We start from the raw sequence: 16,534 nt of genomic DNA on the forward strand, positions 1-16,534 counted from the left end.
ATGGTAACCCCAATGTCTATGGAATAAATCCTCTAACGAATGGTGGTGCATGTGATCCTTAGACTTGAGATCACCGGAGCGCCTTGTACGCCGATTGGTGCAGTTTGACACTAGCCTAATGCGATTCTATTCAGAGCTGTCAATACGGTGGTGATTGGCTACATCAAGGAGTGTATCAAGAATATGGTGGATAGACAGAGGATTCATCGCTTCCGGGTACGGGAGAAGTTATCTCACGCCGCAATTCAGTAAATGGCAATGACACTAAAACTGTGGCCATAGTGGGATTGAGTTGTTGTTCTATCCAGTTTATAATACAGGTCATTGGTCCAGTAACTGAATACACAATATCGAGAGTAACCGTAGGTTGACACTATTTCTATGCCCCAGTCTCGTCGAGATAATGGATGATGAAAGGATCAAATTGTACGGTAACCATATCGTTGACAAGTAGCTACTTTGCTGAATCTGAATCTATCGGGTGGCCATGATGCCTTGCTAGAGGCCAATCTTGGTATGTGTGTAGTGAGACGATTAATTGGTGTTAATCACGATACTACACACTGCCGATATGATAGGGAGCCTATGGGTCACACACATAGAAGATAATTTAAGAGCGAGGAAGTTAGAAGGGCGTTTTCATCTTTTTAGGCGAAAATGGTATTTTGGTAATTTCACAGTGCAATTAAATTTGCTGAAGTCGTAGCCTTTATTTAATTTGTTAGAGAAATTAAATAAGTGAAATTACGTTTAAATATGTGTTCGCACATATTTAAATAAATTATCATTATTGTTAAATGTTAATATATCTATTAAATATATATTAATTGATTTTAATTGAAATAATGATGAAATAAAATAAACATCTAATTGGGAGTGTTTGGAAACAAGGGGTGTTTGGGTTGAAGCCCAAGCTTATTCCATATGGGAATAGGGCAATTAAACTTCACTATAAAAGAAAAAGGTTAATTGTAAAAGGTAAGAGAGATTTTCATTCTTCAATATTTCATTTGAGAGAAAACACACAGCCCCTTTCTCTCACTCTCACGCCAAGTTTTGCTTTTGCAAAGAATCAAAGTTTTTCTTTGATTTTTCTTCTTTGTTCTTAAGACTAAAAAAGATCTAGCAAATCCCTCTTTAGTCCCTTGCAATTATCTTCGTGTGGACTACGTTGGTTCGATCCTACACTTGGGTCGGTAGCAAAATACGTTCAGAGACAACTTAGAGGAGCCTCCAAACGTGCATATGATTTCTTAAACTCTAAACTAATTTTCTGCAGATTCTTATTTTCATATAAACTGTAAATTTGTGCCCTGATCTTGGTTCTATGGAACGATCCGTATTGTTAAAAGTTTTTGTTTTCCGCTGCGTAAATGGATCGCTTCCTAACACACGTGTTACAAGGTATGATTTGTATGAATTTTTAGTCATGTCGTTTGGCTTGATAAATATACCAGCTACATTATGCAATTTAATGAATGAAATGTTGTATGAATTTTTGTATGATTTTGTGGTCGTATATCTGGATAATATAGTCGTCTATAGTCAAGATTTAGAAGAACTTTTGGTTCATTTGAGAAAGGTACTGATGCGGTTGAGGCAGCATTGATTATATGTTAAGACGGAGAAATGCGAATTTTCTAATCGAGAGATCATGTTCTTAGGCGCTTTGTGAGTAAGAGCCAAGTAAGAATGGATCTGAAGAGGGTGCAGGCAATAGTGGAATGGTTAGCTCCTATACAGATAACTGAATTGAGATCTTTCTTGGGTTTGACAAATTATTACCGCAAGTTTATTGCAGGTTACTCTAAGAAGGCAAAACCATTGACAGATTTGTTGAGAAAACGGTAACAGTGAGAGTGGACAGAAACATGTGTGACATGGCTTTCAATAAATTAAAGGAAGTCATTGCCTCGAAACCGGTATTAAGGTTGCGTAATTTTGAGTTACCATTTGAAATTCATATGAAAGCTTCAAAGAAAGCTATTAGTCAGGTGTTGGTATAAGAAAGGCTCCAGTTGCTTTTGAAAGCCAAAAATTGAATGAGGCAGAGCAGCAGAGCAACAATATTCTGCTCATGAGAAGGAAATGGTGGCTGTTATGCATAGTTTACAAGTTTGGTGGGTGTATTTGTTAGGAACAAAATTTGTTGTAATAACAGACAATGTGGCCAACACTTTCTTTAAAACACAGAAGAAGTTGTCCCTAAAACAGACCCTGTGGCAAGATTTTCTAGCTGAGTATGAATTCAAATGGCAACATAAACTCAAGAGGCGTAACCCAGTTTCCAATAACTTGAGTCAAAAAGAGGTGATTGTTACCCTATATGCAATAACCCATGTGGAATCCAATATGTTGTATAGACTACAAGTGGTCCCAACAAGATGTCGAATACAAAGACTTGTTGACACATGTTTGAAAGGGGACTATAAGGCGATATTGGTTGGAGGACTAGTTGTTGTATGCCAAAGAGGATAGACTATATGTCCCGAACAAGGGTGGAATGAGACGATTGTTGTTGAAAGAAGTTCATGATGCAACATGGGCAGGTCATCCCAACAGAGAAAGAACTTTGGCTTTGTTGGCAAGGGATTACTATTGGCCTAAGATGGAAGTTGATATTAAATCCTATGTAAAGACTTGTCTTGTATGTCAACAAGACAAGACAGAAATGGGGGAAGACGACAGGGTTGTTGTAGCCTCTACCCATTCCTGAGCGGTCTTCAGTGTCAGCCTCTTTTGATTTCATCAATGGGTTTCAGAAGGTAGAAGGAATGTCCTCTATGCTTATTGTGGTAAACAGGTTTTCTAAGTATGCAGTTTTTATGGTAGCCCCAGATGCTTATATAATTAATACAATTGCTACTTTTTTATTTTATAAAAATTTGGTGAAGTACTTTGGGGTAAGGTTCACTGAATGGTTTTGGATTGCTCTTTTCAATATGATGGGAACTGAACTGAATTTTTTTATAGCCAACCATCCACTGACGGATGGTCAAATTGAGTGGGTAAACACATTATTGAAAGAATATCTTCGACATTATGTGACAACTAACCAACATAATTGGCTAGACTTGTTAGACACTACACAGTTTTGCTATAATCTTCATAAATCATCTTCAACAGATTTAAGTCCCTTCAAGTTGGTGTTGGGACAACAACCTTTGACACTCGTGGAAATTGCAAAATAGCCAGCATGGGGAAAATTTCATGCTGCTTTTAAGGTGGCTAGGGATAGATAGGAGCTTATAGATCAAGCCCAAGACAGTTTGCGTTTAGCAAGCAAGAATTAAGAAATATGCTAATGCTAAAAGGAGACCTTTAGAACTTGGTGAAGGTGACCAAGTGCTACTCAAACCCATTCCTCAAATCTGGAAGAAAATTAATAGCAAGCTAGTGCACAAGGGATTGGCGCTGAAATATGATGCACCATTTGAGATCTTAAGCAAAGTGGGTGTTGTTGCTTATAGATTGAAACTGCTTGAACGAATCAAGGTGCATCCCACATTCCATGTTAGTTTCTTGAAATCCTTCCGTGAAGATAAAGATGATTCTTCACAGACCCATGCTAAGAGAGCTCCTCTTACGATTAGGAAACAATTTGATGATGAGATTGAGAAAATCGTAAATCACCAGAGGATGGGACATCATAAGAAGAATGATCAAATGGAGTATTTGGTGAAATGGAAGAAGGGTGATAAAACTGAAATTTCATGGGAGAGAGACATTGATTTGTGGTAGTTTGAGGAGGTTGTGACAGAGTATATTTCCACCATTTTGACGAGGACATCTGGTTCTTTTGGTGGGGGTGGTATGTTAGACCTTTAAAGAGTGTCGTAGGCATGGGCTGGTAGGCAGCTTTCATCCTTGGATGTACCTTTGCCTAGATAGTGCATGGGAGCATGCAATACGAGGATGGGTGGTGTGCCCTAAGCAAGGACACGAGGCAGCAGTAAGTGAGCTGCCAATTTTGAGGTGTTTGGGCATTGGGGTGCCAAACACACACTGATGGAGGATGACAAGCACATAGACAGATAGACTTGCGAGAGGGAGCACTTGCAACCATATACATGTGTCGGCATAGGTGTTGAGGCATCCATGAGTAGATCAAGCAGTGCATGAGCTAGGACATGCACAAGAGGGTAATATGAGTAATAAGCAGTTGAGTAAACACATGAGGCAAGCAACAAAGTGTATGGGTGTGCATGAGGAAATATGCCAAGCTGATGGAATGCTGAGGCAAAGTTGGATAGCTGCTTAAACAAGACTGAGGGACAACTATATATGTTTAGATGAAACATGTATATTTATGCAACTACAACAAAAATGACCTATGGTAACACTGGACAGTAACACTTTTCCTTAAAGTGTTACTGTAAACTATCTATGGTAACACTTGATGTTAAAATGTTACAATAACAATTTTCATATGTAACACTTCAACTTTTTGTAACACATTTTATATCAATGATAACTCTTTTTTGTAAAATGTTACTAATATAGAAACTACAATAGCATTTTTAAAGTGTTACAATAGACCTAATAATATAGTAGCTTTTTTATAATGTTACCATATAATCAAAATACAGTAACATTTTATAAGTGTTACCGTAAACCCAATTATTTACCGGGAAAAAAAATATCATTCCCACCAACATGAAATGAGGGTGATTTTGTCTCATTTTTATTGTTTAGGGGTCAAGTCTATCTATTTTGGGCTTATTTTGTCACTTTTCATTCATGTAGGGATCCAATAGGGATTTTACATACACCCAAATATTAACCGGCAAAATAACACTTAGTACTGCCAAGTGCCAACTCAAAATTTCAAAATTTCCTAGCTAATACCCTCATAACTAATTCACATCAAAGGCAATTCTTTAATTTGAGTTACAGAGTTTGCCTTTTCTTTTCTTAACCCTTGCTTGTTTCCCTAGAAAAAGGATTTCCCACCCATTTTGTGATAAAACCCTGCTGCTGAAAACCCATTTTGCGCTTCTTCTCAAATCTTCTCGATCAATCTTCTCCTCAAATCTTCTCAATCAATCTTCTAATTGCTCTTTTCTTCTCAATCTTCTTCTCGTTGCTATTAGGGCAAAAGGTTTTAGGGTTTAATCAATCTATCTTCTTTTTCTTGTGATTAGCAAACACTGACATTCCAGCATCGGTCAGCTCTCGGCAAGCTTGGAGCTTCAAGCGCCTGAGATTTCGGCACTTGAGATATATTAAAACAAGTGCAACGTCCCCGATGCCGACGGATCAGAAGAAAGAATTAACTGCAGTATGATAGGTTTCAGAGTTGGCAGTTCAGAAGTGTTTTGTTCAGAGTTAATTGATTGTTGAATGCAGAATTGTTTGCTGATTGCATTTGCAGAATTGTTTGTTTGTTGGTGAAGGGTTGATTGATAATTGAATGTAGAATTTTTTGCTGTTGCACTGCAGAATTGCAGAAATTTTTTGCTGTGCAGAATTGTAGAATTGTTTGTTTGCAAAATTGCAGGATTGCTGCTGTTGAAATGCAGAATTGTCTGCATAAATTGCAAAATTATTTGTTGTTGAAATGATGAATTATCTGCACAAAGTGCAAAATTGGTTGCTGTGTAGAATTGTAGAATTGCAGGATTGCTGTTGTTGAAATGCAGAATTGTCTACACAAATTGCAAAATTATTTGTTGTTGAAATGCAAAATTTTCTGCACAAAGTGCAGAATTGGTTGCTGTTGAAATGCAGAATTGTTTGCAGAATTGCAAAATTTGCTTGGAAGAGCTGAGTTAGTTTAATCCAAGAAGAGTTGGTGGTTTACTGCTATCCAGAATTCTTTGCTGTACAGAAATTGTTTTGCAATTGGTTGCTGATCAGATTTGCAGATTTTTACAAAGTTTTCTTTTACTTTTTCTTTCTGCATCCTTTGAAACTTTCATACGGTCACGTTTGAGATTTGATTTGGCATTGAGGGAGAGATGGTGACAACTCTGTCCCTTGATTCTGAGCCAACAACAACATACTAGAGAGCATCTTTTGCAATCACCGGAGCTAAGAGACTGGAAAATGCAAGCTAAGCACTCTTCGGGCAGATTTGAGATGAAATCAGACACTTCATCGACATGTTCATGTGCAGCAGTGTTGTACTTTTTTCTTTCTCAAAATTTCTTTGATTTGCAGGTTGTTTTGTCTAGGGTTTTTCAGCTATCAAACTCAACTTTAACATGAGATATTGAAATTTCTGTTTTTTTTTTTTTTTTTTTTTTTTTTTTTTTTTTTTTAAATGTGATGTTTTGATAAACGAATATTTTTTTTTTTTTTTTTTTTAAATGTGATGTTTTGACAAACGAATATTTAGATGTTGATATTTTAATGACTGAATGGATTTTTAAACAGGAGTTCGAGCCCACGAAAGTTGAGTTGCTAGAAGATGACAAGATTTTGTTGTTGGAGTTTTTCGAGAACCTTCCAGTTAGGATGGGTGTTTTGGCTATTGGATTTGAGGGAATGTTAAATGAAAAAATGAAAGAATTCTATAGAAGGTGACTGATTCAAACTTTTTTCTTGGTTGTTTACAAATTACATAATATGCATTGAGAATTGATTGAGGGAATGCAACTATCAATTAATCGACGTGAACATGTATATACACACAGCAATGGCAGCAAATATTAAGTAAACAATTGATTGAGCGAATGCAACTAAATGTTGCTCCATAAACAGAGAGGCAAGAAACTACAATTGGCATAGTAAACAAAGTGTTTGTTTTTATTGGTCATTATTCTAATTTCATTAGTTTCTAAGCAAATATATACGAAAAGTAACATTTTCCAATTATAGGAAATAATAGTTGTATCAGTGTGTGTGAAGAGAGAACTACAAACAAAGTTATAATGATAATCTAAAAGCCTATCATGTTACACCAACCTCCAAAACTTTCATCATGTAATCATTGAAACTTCTAAGGTTATCCTTCTGAGCTTCTTAAATTGCTGACACCATTGCAATTTCATGAACCTGAGGTGAAAAGATTATTGCATACAATATCATCTATCAACCACTATAAGCTATAAAGCTATATAATGTGCCTAAAATGTTGTGAAATAGTCGAATGAAACATCAAACAAAACAAAAGCCGATTGTTTTTTAGCATATATAGTGTAGTGAAAAGCAGAGGAGCAGTATGTTAATCACGGTAGTTCTTGCTCAGCAGACAAATAGGTGAGCAATCACTTCAATATCATATTTAATTGTCAACAAACATACACATATCTCTCAGAGTTTTGAATTAGCTATGATTTAGAAGTTTTTCCTTCTTAGATAAATACATCAGTTCTTTTTTCTAGTCATGTTTGAATTAGCTATGAATTAAATCCTACTGGAATTTTGTCCTATTAAATAGAATGTGTTAGGTTTTGAAGTCAGTGTCTGATACATTTGTCACCTATGTAAAAAGTATTAGGCTGTTGAGAATTTAAAAACCTTTGTGTATTTTTCATAAAATTGAATTCCTTCTGCCTGAGAAGATTGATATCGTTATGTGACTTTGAATTTTTAGACTGTCATTACACAAATTAATCATGCCATTGGAGCTTCTGGTGTTATAAGTCAAGAATGCAAGACAATGATTGATCAATATGGAAAAACCATATTGGAAATGCTAATAGCTTAAGTAAATTTGATTTTTGGTTTCATTATCCTTTTGCAACCTTTTTAACACATTTCCAATCTTCCATTTAGGAGAAATTTTAGCTTAGATTGCATGCTACGTCCAGTTTTGTTATCTGCCACACTTTTTATTTAAATTTTTTTGATGAGTTGAATGGGCCTTTGCACTTTTGATGGCACTCGAGGTGTTAGGTCAGTCTCACCCCTATTTTAATATAGTTATGATATAATTTTACCCTTGTTTGTGATGATTGTTCTATTTCTGGAACCTACTATGTTACATATGTTATTAATGTACATTAGATTCAACTATGTATTACAGTATGGGCATTGAGAGCGTGGTAGATAAGAGCACAGACAAGTCATCTGATGGTGTGCATGACACTATGTGTACTACTGTGAGATGGCAGTAGTGTGGATGCAAAACCAGCTCAAGAGAAATACGACAGAAGAACAAATCTTGGATTATGTGAATCAGGTTTATTAGCCTTCTTATTCACATTCAGGGGAAAAGTGGCCTTGCTTCAAGCTCATGCCATAGATTATATTGCAGCTTTGTGACTGACTGTCCAGTCAAAATGGAGAATCGGCTGTTGAGTGTAGCAGTCTATCTTCCATGCCCAATGTGTCATTCACCATTGGTGGTAAAGTGTTTCACCTTTCACTAGATCAGGTATGGTGTTCTACTAATATTTAAGGCATTGGAGTTATAAATAATTGAATAGTCATGATTGCAATGCTACTCATAAGTCTATTATCTGTCACTTGATTATGTAGTGTTAAGCTTAAATGTTACATGTTTAATTGCAGATAAAGATCTTGGATTTTTTGGTCTGTTGCGTCTTCTGTTTTTTAGAGCTTTGCTTGATGCAATTTCGTAAATATACTAAGATATACCTGATCATGTGTATATGACCTATATATTATATTTTATAGTATCCGTAGCTGAATTGTGACATTAATGTATAGTGAGCATATATTTTGTTTTTTAATTTTTATTTAAATTGTGTAGCATGACATAAAATATATCTAAGTAGGTCACTCTACTATCGTTGTAAAACTTTAAAGGTTTTGCATTATAACATAATAATGTGTTCTTTGTTATTTAATTGAGTGAAGAAAGATTCTTGATGGTGTGCAAACTGCAATATTCAATCTGCAGTTTGCAAAATTGTAGACTCTAGTTTGCAATTTTGCAGTCGGCATTTTTGCAAACTACAATCTGTATTTTGCAAACTGCATTCTGCAATTTTACAGACTGCAGTTTGCAAACTGTAAAATTACAGTTGACATTTTTGCACTAGTGATTGTGAAGTTGAATATTTAAACATGTTCTTTTAAACTTACATAGTGCCGTTTTTTAGAACTAGTGATCGTGAAGTTGAAGATTTAAACATGTTCTTCTCCTCTTTCTTTTGCATTAAATATTTGGGGTGTTTTTGTCTTAATCTTTTCTTGAATTTACAATATATATGTGTTGTCATCTTTGAGAATATACATGGGAATTGAAGATTTCTTTTTGTTTTAATGGTTTTGTAGGTTGTGAAAATACAAGAGTACTTTTTAGGTAAAGCACAATTTGGAATGGAAGATGGTATGCATGATGGTTTTTGTTGTTAGAATTTTTTGAATGATTGGAAGGTATTAACTATTGCTCATAGTTAATTTTCCAATCATCTAGGTATTATAATGTAAAAATGATAGGTGCATATTTGTTAGGCATATATAAAACTTTTTGTATATGAAGGTTTATATGTTACAAAATGTGATATGATATGTGAAGCATATTAGATTTTATGGATGTAAGGGATGTTGGGTGCCTATTTATTAGGCATATATGCAAACTTTTTGTATATGAAGGTTCACCATCGATGAAATGTTTTTTTGGAAAATTAGTGTATCATTGTTTATAATTTGTATTATTTAAATAACAACTATAACAATTTTATATATGCTATTACAGACACATTGATAACACTTTCAAAATGTTATGAAAAATAATTTTGTAACATTTACTAAATGCAATGCATGATACTTTGGTAGCACTTTTAATATGTTATTAAAAACTCTTCTATAGCATTTTAACAATGTTACAGAAAACTGTAACAGGTTAAAAATGTTATAAAAAACTTACTTATAACATTTTGAGATATTACAGAAAACTAAACTGTAACAGGTTAAGAAAGTTACAGAAAACTTATTTATAGCATTTTGAGAATGTTACAGAAAACTAAATTGTAACATGTTAAGAAAGTTACAGAAAATTTATTTATAGCATTTTGAGAATGTTACAATAAACTAAACTGTAACAGGTTAAGAATGTTACAGAACAAAAAACTTATTTATAGCATTTTGAGAATGTTACAGAAAACTAAACTGTAATAGGTTAAAAATATTACAGAAAACTTATTTATAGCATTTATGCAGTGTTACAAAAAATCATTCGTAACTACGAATAAGTGCTACAATATACTTAACAACAGCATTTTATGATAGTTACTGAAATGATTAGTAACATGCAAAAAGTGTTACCAATGTCCGATTTTTAGTAACATAGATTGTCATAGCATCCTTATAAATGCTACGAATTACCCACAGTAACACTTTTTGCATGTTACCGTAGGCCATTTTTGTTGTAGTTATACCCAAGTGCTTGGTAACCATTGAAGTTTGTAACTGTTTATATAACTTCCTTGCCAATATTAATCTAAGGCAAGCAAGTTGTCTATTCAGTGAGAGACGAGTGTTATGTGTGTATGTATGTCAAAGTTATAAACTTGAGTGTTGTAATCTGTGAGTTTGGGAATCAGATTATAATAGTGGGGAAACACTCTGTGTGTGGGCATTCATGTAATCCTTGTATTATGTATAATCAATATAGGTTGGGAGTTTTTCCTGCAGATTCTTGTCTTTATACTTTGGTAGCCTCTCTTCACTATTGTTGCTATAAATTGTAACAGGGATACACACGTTTAGGAAGGCTTACAAGCAATTGATGTGCTTGTGCTGCACAAAGCCTAGATGGGAATTTAGGCCCTGTGATAATAACATATGCAAATGGGATGGGTTCCGCAGGTTCCACCCATTGTTTTAAAACTCAGACCGGCCCATGCGACTGGGAATTGAACTCTTATTCGGTCCGAGTACATCCTAAACTTGGTTATAGCAATTCTGCCGGATTTGACCCAAGGTTAAATCGTCAAAAAAAATGCCGATCGTCGATTCCACCATTAGGTCAGAGAACCAATCAACTCTATCGGCCATTTTTGCTGTTTTTCGACATATTTGCACCAAGAATCATGGAAACATTGCCCAAACGTCGATTCACGCCTTTTTGGCTTGATTTCATCGCCTTTGCCTTTCTAGATCCCGATTTCTTCTTCGCGCCGCACAACCTTTAGCAGTCCACATTGCCATCAATCATCCACGTCGCCATGACTCATCCACACCATATCGTCCACCTATTGCTGACCCCATCTCACCAGTCTGCCATCTCCACTATTGTTGCGATCGCGCGACAAGCCATAGTGCACGATCAATTATACATATCATAATTTTCTCTTGATATATTTTTCGTTTTAAACATATTTTTTTGAAATAAAAATAGTTTATTTCACGTTTATATTATATTAAAATGANAGAGTTAGTAGAAAAGAATTCAGAGAAAGAGAAAATAGAGAGAGGTATAAAAGAGAGAGTAAATAAGAATTGTAAGGAAAGAATTAGAGAGAGAGTTAAGGGGATAGATGAGTAGAGAATTTACTTACTGAGCATCAGTTGTGCTCACCCCGTTGTTTCCTATATTTTTGCAGGATTTAGGTGAGGATACAGTCGGATAGGCGTCGGCAAGCGACTGGGAAATGGCTACACTGTCCACCTTGTTTTTGATAGTTTTGTACATGATAAGAATTTTGTATAAAGAATGTATATGTTTAATAAAAGAAAAAATTTGGGCCCAACTTTTTATGCTATCTTACATGTATTTTTACTATATATATTTTAAAAGAATATGAGTAGAATGGAGTTATTACATTAAACTTAGGCCATGTTTGGTTTGTGGATTAGAAATTGATGGAATGAAAGTATCATAAATGAAAATCAATAAAATGAAAGTATTATAAATGAATAGAATGACATTACTTTGTTTGCTTGTAATAAAGAATATTGATGGAATGGAAAACAATTTGTTGCTTTTGGACTAAAATTCCCTTAATTTTTTTTAATAAATATAATTTTTTATTTCTTTAATAAAAAAATTAAGAATATTTTAAAATTAAAAAGATTTCAAAAAGTTTTCGAACTAGTCAGGCAAACTCGCGGGCTGACAAATTTGCCCTCCGCTTCAAACATCATCATCGGTGCGTGGAGAACCAAAAGCCATTGATCTGCCTATTTGGGCAAATTTTGGCTGTCAAAAATCGGTGGTGTGACATCACGCATGGTGGCCTTTCATCACGGTGCCAGATTTCGACGGCTGAAATATCCCTAGATAGGCAAATTTGGTGATTGCTCAAGTGCTTGCAATGATGCTAGCAGCGAGACATAAATTCACCATTTGGCGAATTTGATTAGTGTTGACTGGTTTAAAATTTTTGCAAATTTTGAATTGTTTTTGAAAATATTGAAATATTTAATCATTAATATTGTAATAAAATAATTATTGAATTTTATAAAATAATTTAAATTTAAATAAATTGATTTATTTTAAAATGGAAAATCACAATTTAAAGATCTAGGTAAATTAGACATTTTAGCCATCCATTACTAGTAATGGATGGCATTCCTCCTAAACAATCCACCCTTTTTTAAGGAATAAGATTCTTATTTCTTATGCAGCTCCTATGAACCAAACAAGGGAATAAAATTAAGATTCATATCCGTCGTTCGTTCAATCCTATTGTCTAAAAGTTAATTAAAGTATCTTTGGAGACTGAACTTTCAGTTAGTTACCGGCAAGGGAGAAAAATATCATAAACCTTACTCTTAGGTTCAATCCTCTAAATTGTAGTATACTTGTCCTCGTAGTTATATTTGAGGTGTTTTGTCTTTTTAAAGGACAAACATGGGTACTTTGATTTATGTTGTAACTTAGTGGTTCTGTTATTGACTTTCTTTGTTCCTTCGTGTTCAGTACATTTGCGCCTGGGGGATTGCTAAGCTGCCAAGTCTTTGAAAATGTTAATTAGATTCTTGGAGGCTTGCCTTTCTGTTTGTTTGCAAGCAAAACACAGGAATAATACACTGGACCGTACAATGCTCTAATTTGTAATATTTTAGTCCCGAGGTAGTTATATTTGAGGGGTTTTGTCTTTTTAAAGGAAATGGGTACTTTGTTTATAGAGTGACTTAGTGATTCTGTTATTGACTTGGTTTGTTTCTTTGGTTCATGTGTCAGTACAATTTTGCACTTGGTGAATTGCTAAGAACCTGGTCTTTGGAATGTCATTAGGCCAAACTGGTGAGGAAAAATTTCTATGGGCTGCCATTCAACTTTGTTCAAGATTTCCAAGCGATAGCAGGACAAAATTACAGTTGTTTTCACCAGATAATACAGTTGAAGTTTTCTTGTAAAAAGCTCAAACAAGTGGAACGTCTTCAGCACTCTGTGTATAAACTACAATGCCTCAACCGTTTTCACTCCACCCTCGCGAAAAAATCCTGTTTCCATGGCTCCCTCTAAATTATGTCTAGCATGATTTGTTCCAAGAAGCTCTCCAAGAGGAAAGGAAGTGGGCAAAATTTTGCTGCCATCACAAGGAAGCGAATTTCTCTGCCTAGAATTGAAGTCTGTGATGGTTGTACCGCATCTTCGCCTACTCATAAGGGCCATTTTGTTGTCTACCCTTCTGATCAGAAACGCTTTGTTGATTCCCTTGGAATATCTTAATACAAGATTTCAGAGAACTATTAAAACTTTCTCAAGAGAGTTTGGATTGCAGATTGATGGGCCTATCATAGTGCCATGTGATGCCTCCTTTATGGAGTACATAGGTATGTATCGAACGTGGTGCAGAGAAAGATCTAGAATCACTTGCTGATGTCTTTTGTTACTGCTTGCTGCATATCACCATCTCTTTCCACCAGGGGCATACAAATCAGCAAGCATTGTTTGGGGTTATTGAGTAAAATCAGCATCTTTGTAAAACTTTATACAATTGTATGTATAAAAGTCTCGTGTAGACAGCGTTTTGTGTACTCCATGATCGGCGACACTTGAAGTTTGATCGCACTGTAATTTATAAAGTATAATTATTCTCACACTTATTTCGCTGCCTTAGATAAAAACAGCATAGTCCAACATGCTGCTGCATTAACTACACCTATCGCAGAAACTTCTGGTAGAAGATTTAACATAGTAGGAACATCATTACTTTGTTGTAGAAAATTTGATTCTCCAATGGAAATCTGAGTCAAGAAAATCTATTAGGCCGATTATTAGCATCTTGACCGAACATGTAGGTTTACCTGTCGCGTATGATTGCAGATCAAAAGTGATTACTTCAAGGAAATTTATCTTCTATATCTGATCATAATCATGCTTTTGATGATTTTAGCTGTCCCAAAGTACAACCACTTGCAAGAACCAATATGGTGCCCTGCAGTGGACACCATATTTTTAAGCATTATCAATTATGCCGACCACCTAAATATTTGTTCTTCATTGCATCACATGGTTTTTGTTAATATATGAAGCCCACACGGTGTCGTTTTTTAGCTTTAGAACATGCTGCCATCTTGAGTTATCATCTTTGCAATCCTGGCCCTTGATCTGCTACTAATCCAACGGTTGAAATCACCCCTGACGGTCATGGTATAAAAGCAGTTGTTCGCCCAAATTGCACAGTTAAATCTTTGTATTTTTGCGATTACATCTCTCTGCTAGGGTTCTTTTTTTCTGATCGCTGTGTGTAAATCTGGTTGTAAATCCAATTGAAAGTTGTGACTCTTTCAAGGGTAGAGAACTAGGAATAGTTTCTGTAAAAGTTTAGATTTATAGTGATAAGGTAGAAAAGATTGAGGTGTTTGAGAGGAGCAATTGGGTTGTGGATTGAGTTTGTACTTTGTGATTCTTTGGTAAATAGTGCAACGAGCCTCCATATTCTGGAGCTCAACGTGGACGTAGCTTGTTCAATCTTGAACAAGTGAACCACAGTAAAAATATCGGTGTTGTTATTCTTGCTTTGATTTGTGGTTGTTGTTATATTAAGGTTTGATTTGGTAGACTCGATTTACAACAGTGGTATCAAGTGAGTTTTTAGGGTTTCTGGATTTTCTTTAGGGTTTCTTGATTTGGGAATTTTCTAGGGTTTGTTAAATTAGGGGTTTTTTAATTCGATAGTTTCTAGAGTTTTAGGGTTTCTACATCAACAAGAATTCAAAAATTCTGGAAGTCAGAGATCAATTTGATCTCTAAGGGTCGAGTCCAAAATTCAATCTTTATTTTTCAGGTTTGCTACTGAGCCCAAATCATGAGCACGACGTGCAAGGAATCTCCTAGTACAATCGGGAAGATTGACTACAACACCTGGAAAAGAAGATGTAGACCTCTTCTGTCCACAATAGGTGGATATTGCTATGGAGAAGGACACACTAAATGGTCCAAAGAAAAAGCTGAGAGAAGGCAGAGGTAGACGAAAAAGCTTTAATTTGATCGTTCATGAACTTATCTGACAACGTACTGTGAAAGGTAATGGTTTGGAATCTCCAATCGCTTTCTGGGGTAAACGAATATTTATATACTCTTCAGTTAGCTCTAATTGGCTTTTTTAAAAGGTGCCTGTTTTCATATAAAATGGATTTAACTAAGTCTTTAGATGAAAACTTAGATGAGTTTCTAAAGATGACCCTAACACTGAAAGTTCTGACCAGGACTAGGAGACTCTAGTCTTGCTATGATTCTGTTAAATTCTTTACCTGAGGAGTATTTATAGTAAAGAATGTGTTATATATAGTGGGACTATCCCTAGTATGGCCTTGTAGTGTTTCTGGTTAAAATCTAGGAACTAGAATTGAAATTGGAAAAGGAATGGTAATAATTTGTTCGAAAACGTAGGATAGATTTTGGTTAGTTTGGTAAGGAAGCTGGAAAAAGTTCTCAAAGCAATCTAGGCTCTAAAACCAGAAGAAAGGTAAGGGAAATGGGAGACCTAAGGAAGAAACTAGGAAGTGCTTCTTTTGTAACAAACCAGGACACCTTAAAAGGAATTGTTATGAATGGATTAAAAAGCAGAAACAGGTCAGTACTGAGAGTAACCTAGCCTGCACTAACAGTAACATAGAAATTTTTGCAACCCTTACTGTCTCTAATATTGCTTGTGTTAAAGAGTGGGTGTTAGATTCTAGATGTACTTTCCACATGAGTCCAAACAAAAACTAGTTCCAAAGACTTAAAATTGGTGAACAAGAAACAGTGTTCATGGGAAATAACCATTCCTATGAGGTCTAGGGCATAGGTGATATAACTATTAGACTAAATAATGGTAAGATGGTATTGTTAACTAGGGTTAGGTATATACTTGAATTTAAACGAAACTTGATCTCATTAGGAACATTAGATGAAGCTGGTTGTTGCTATAAAATCTCTAATGGGTGTATAGAAGTGTAAAAATGGTAATATTATACTGAAAGGTGTTAAAAATAATGGCTTGTATATTTTATGTGGTCAATATTACTTTGATGTTTTTAATATTGCACTCTTATTCACTAACATGTCTGCTGTAGAGAAATGACACTTGACCTAGCTGCTAATTGTTTGGATTATTTGTATGCGGACCTTTGGGGTCCTGAGAGGGGTAGGTCACATGGAGGGAATAGTTACTTCCTCTCTACTGTGGATGATTATAGTAGGAAGGTATGAGTATACCTTCTTAAGACTAAGGATGAA

The 16,534-nt window shown here is 35.1% G+C and overlaps 1 long non-coding RNA gene across 5 annotated transcripts; it reads left to right on the forward strand.

Annotated features, from left to right (window-relative positions):
* The first annotated feature begins 4,850 nt into the window (after positions 1 to 4,850).
* On the forward strand, positions 4,851 to 9,369 carry LOC116138576. 5 transcript variants are annotated; one of them, XR_004129314.1, is made up of 4 exons: positions 4,851 to 6,162; positions 6,379 to 6,524; positions 7,973 to 8,323; positions 9,190 to 9,369. It is a non-coding gene; the product is annotated as an uncharacterized LOC116138576 (long non-coding RNA). The 5 variants fall into 5 exon arrangements; XR_004129315.1 differs by having other exon boundaries at positions 4,851 to 6,120; XR_004129316.1 differs by lacking the exons at positions 4,851 to 6,162; positions 6,379 to 6,524 and adding an exon at positions 6,545 to 7,842 and having other exon boundaries at positions 7,973 to 8,128; positions 8,204 to 8,323.
* The last annotated feature ends 7,165 nt before the right edge of the window (positions 9,370 to 16,534 follow it).

The sequence above is a fragment of the Pistacia vera genome, unplaced genomic scaffold (genome assembly GCF_008641045.1).
Source record: "Pistacia vera cultivar Batoury unplaced genomic scaffold, PisVer_v2 Contig342, whole genome shotgun sequence".
Taxonomy (NCBI): Eukaryota; Viridiplantae; Streptophyta; class Magnoliopsida; order Sapindales; family Anacardiaceae; genus Pistacia; species Pistacia vera.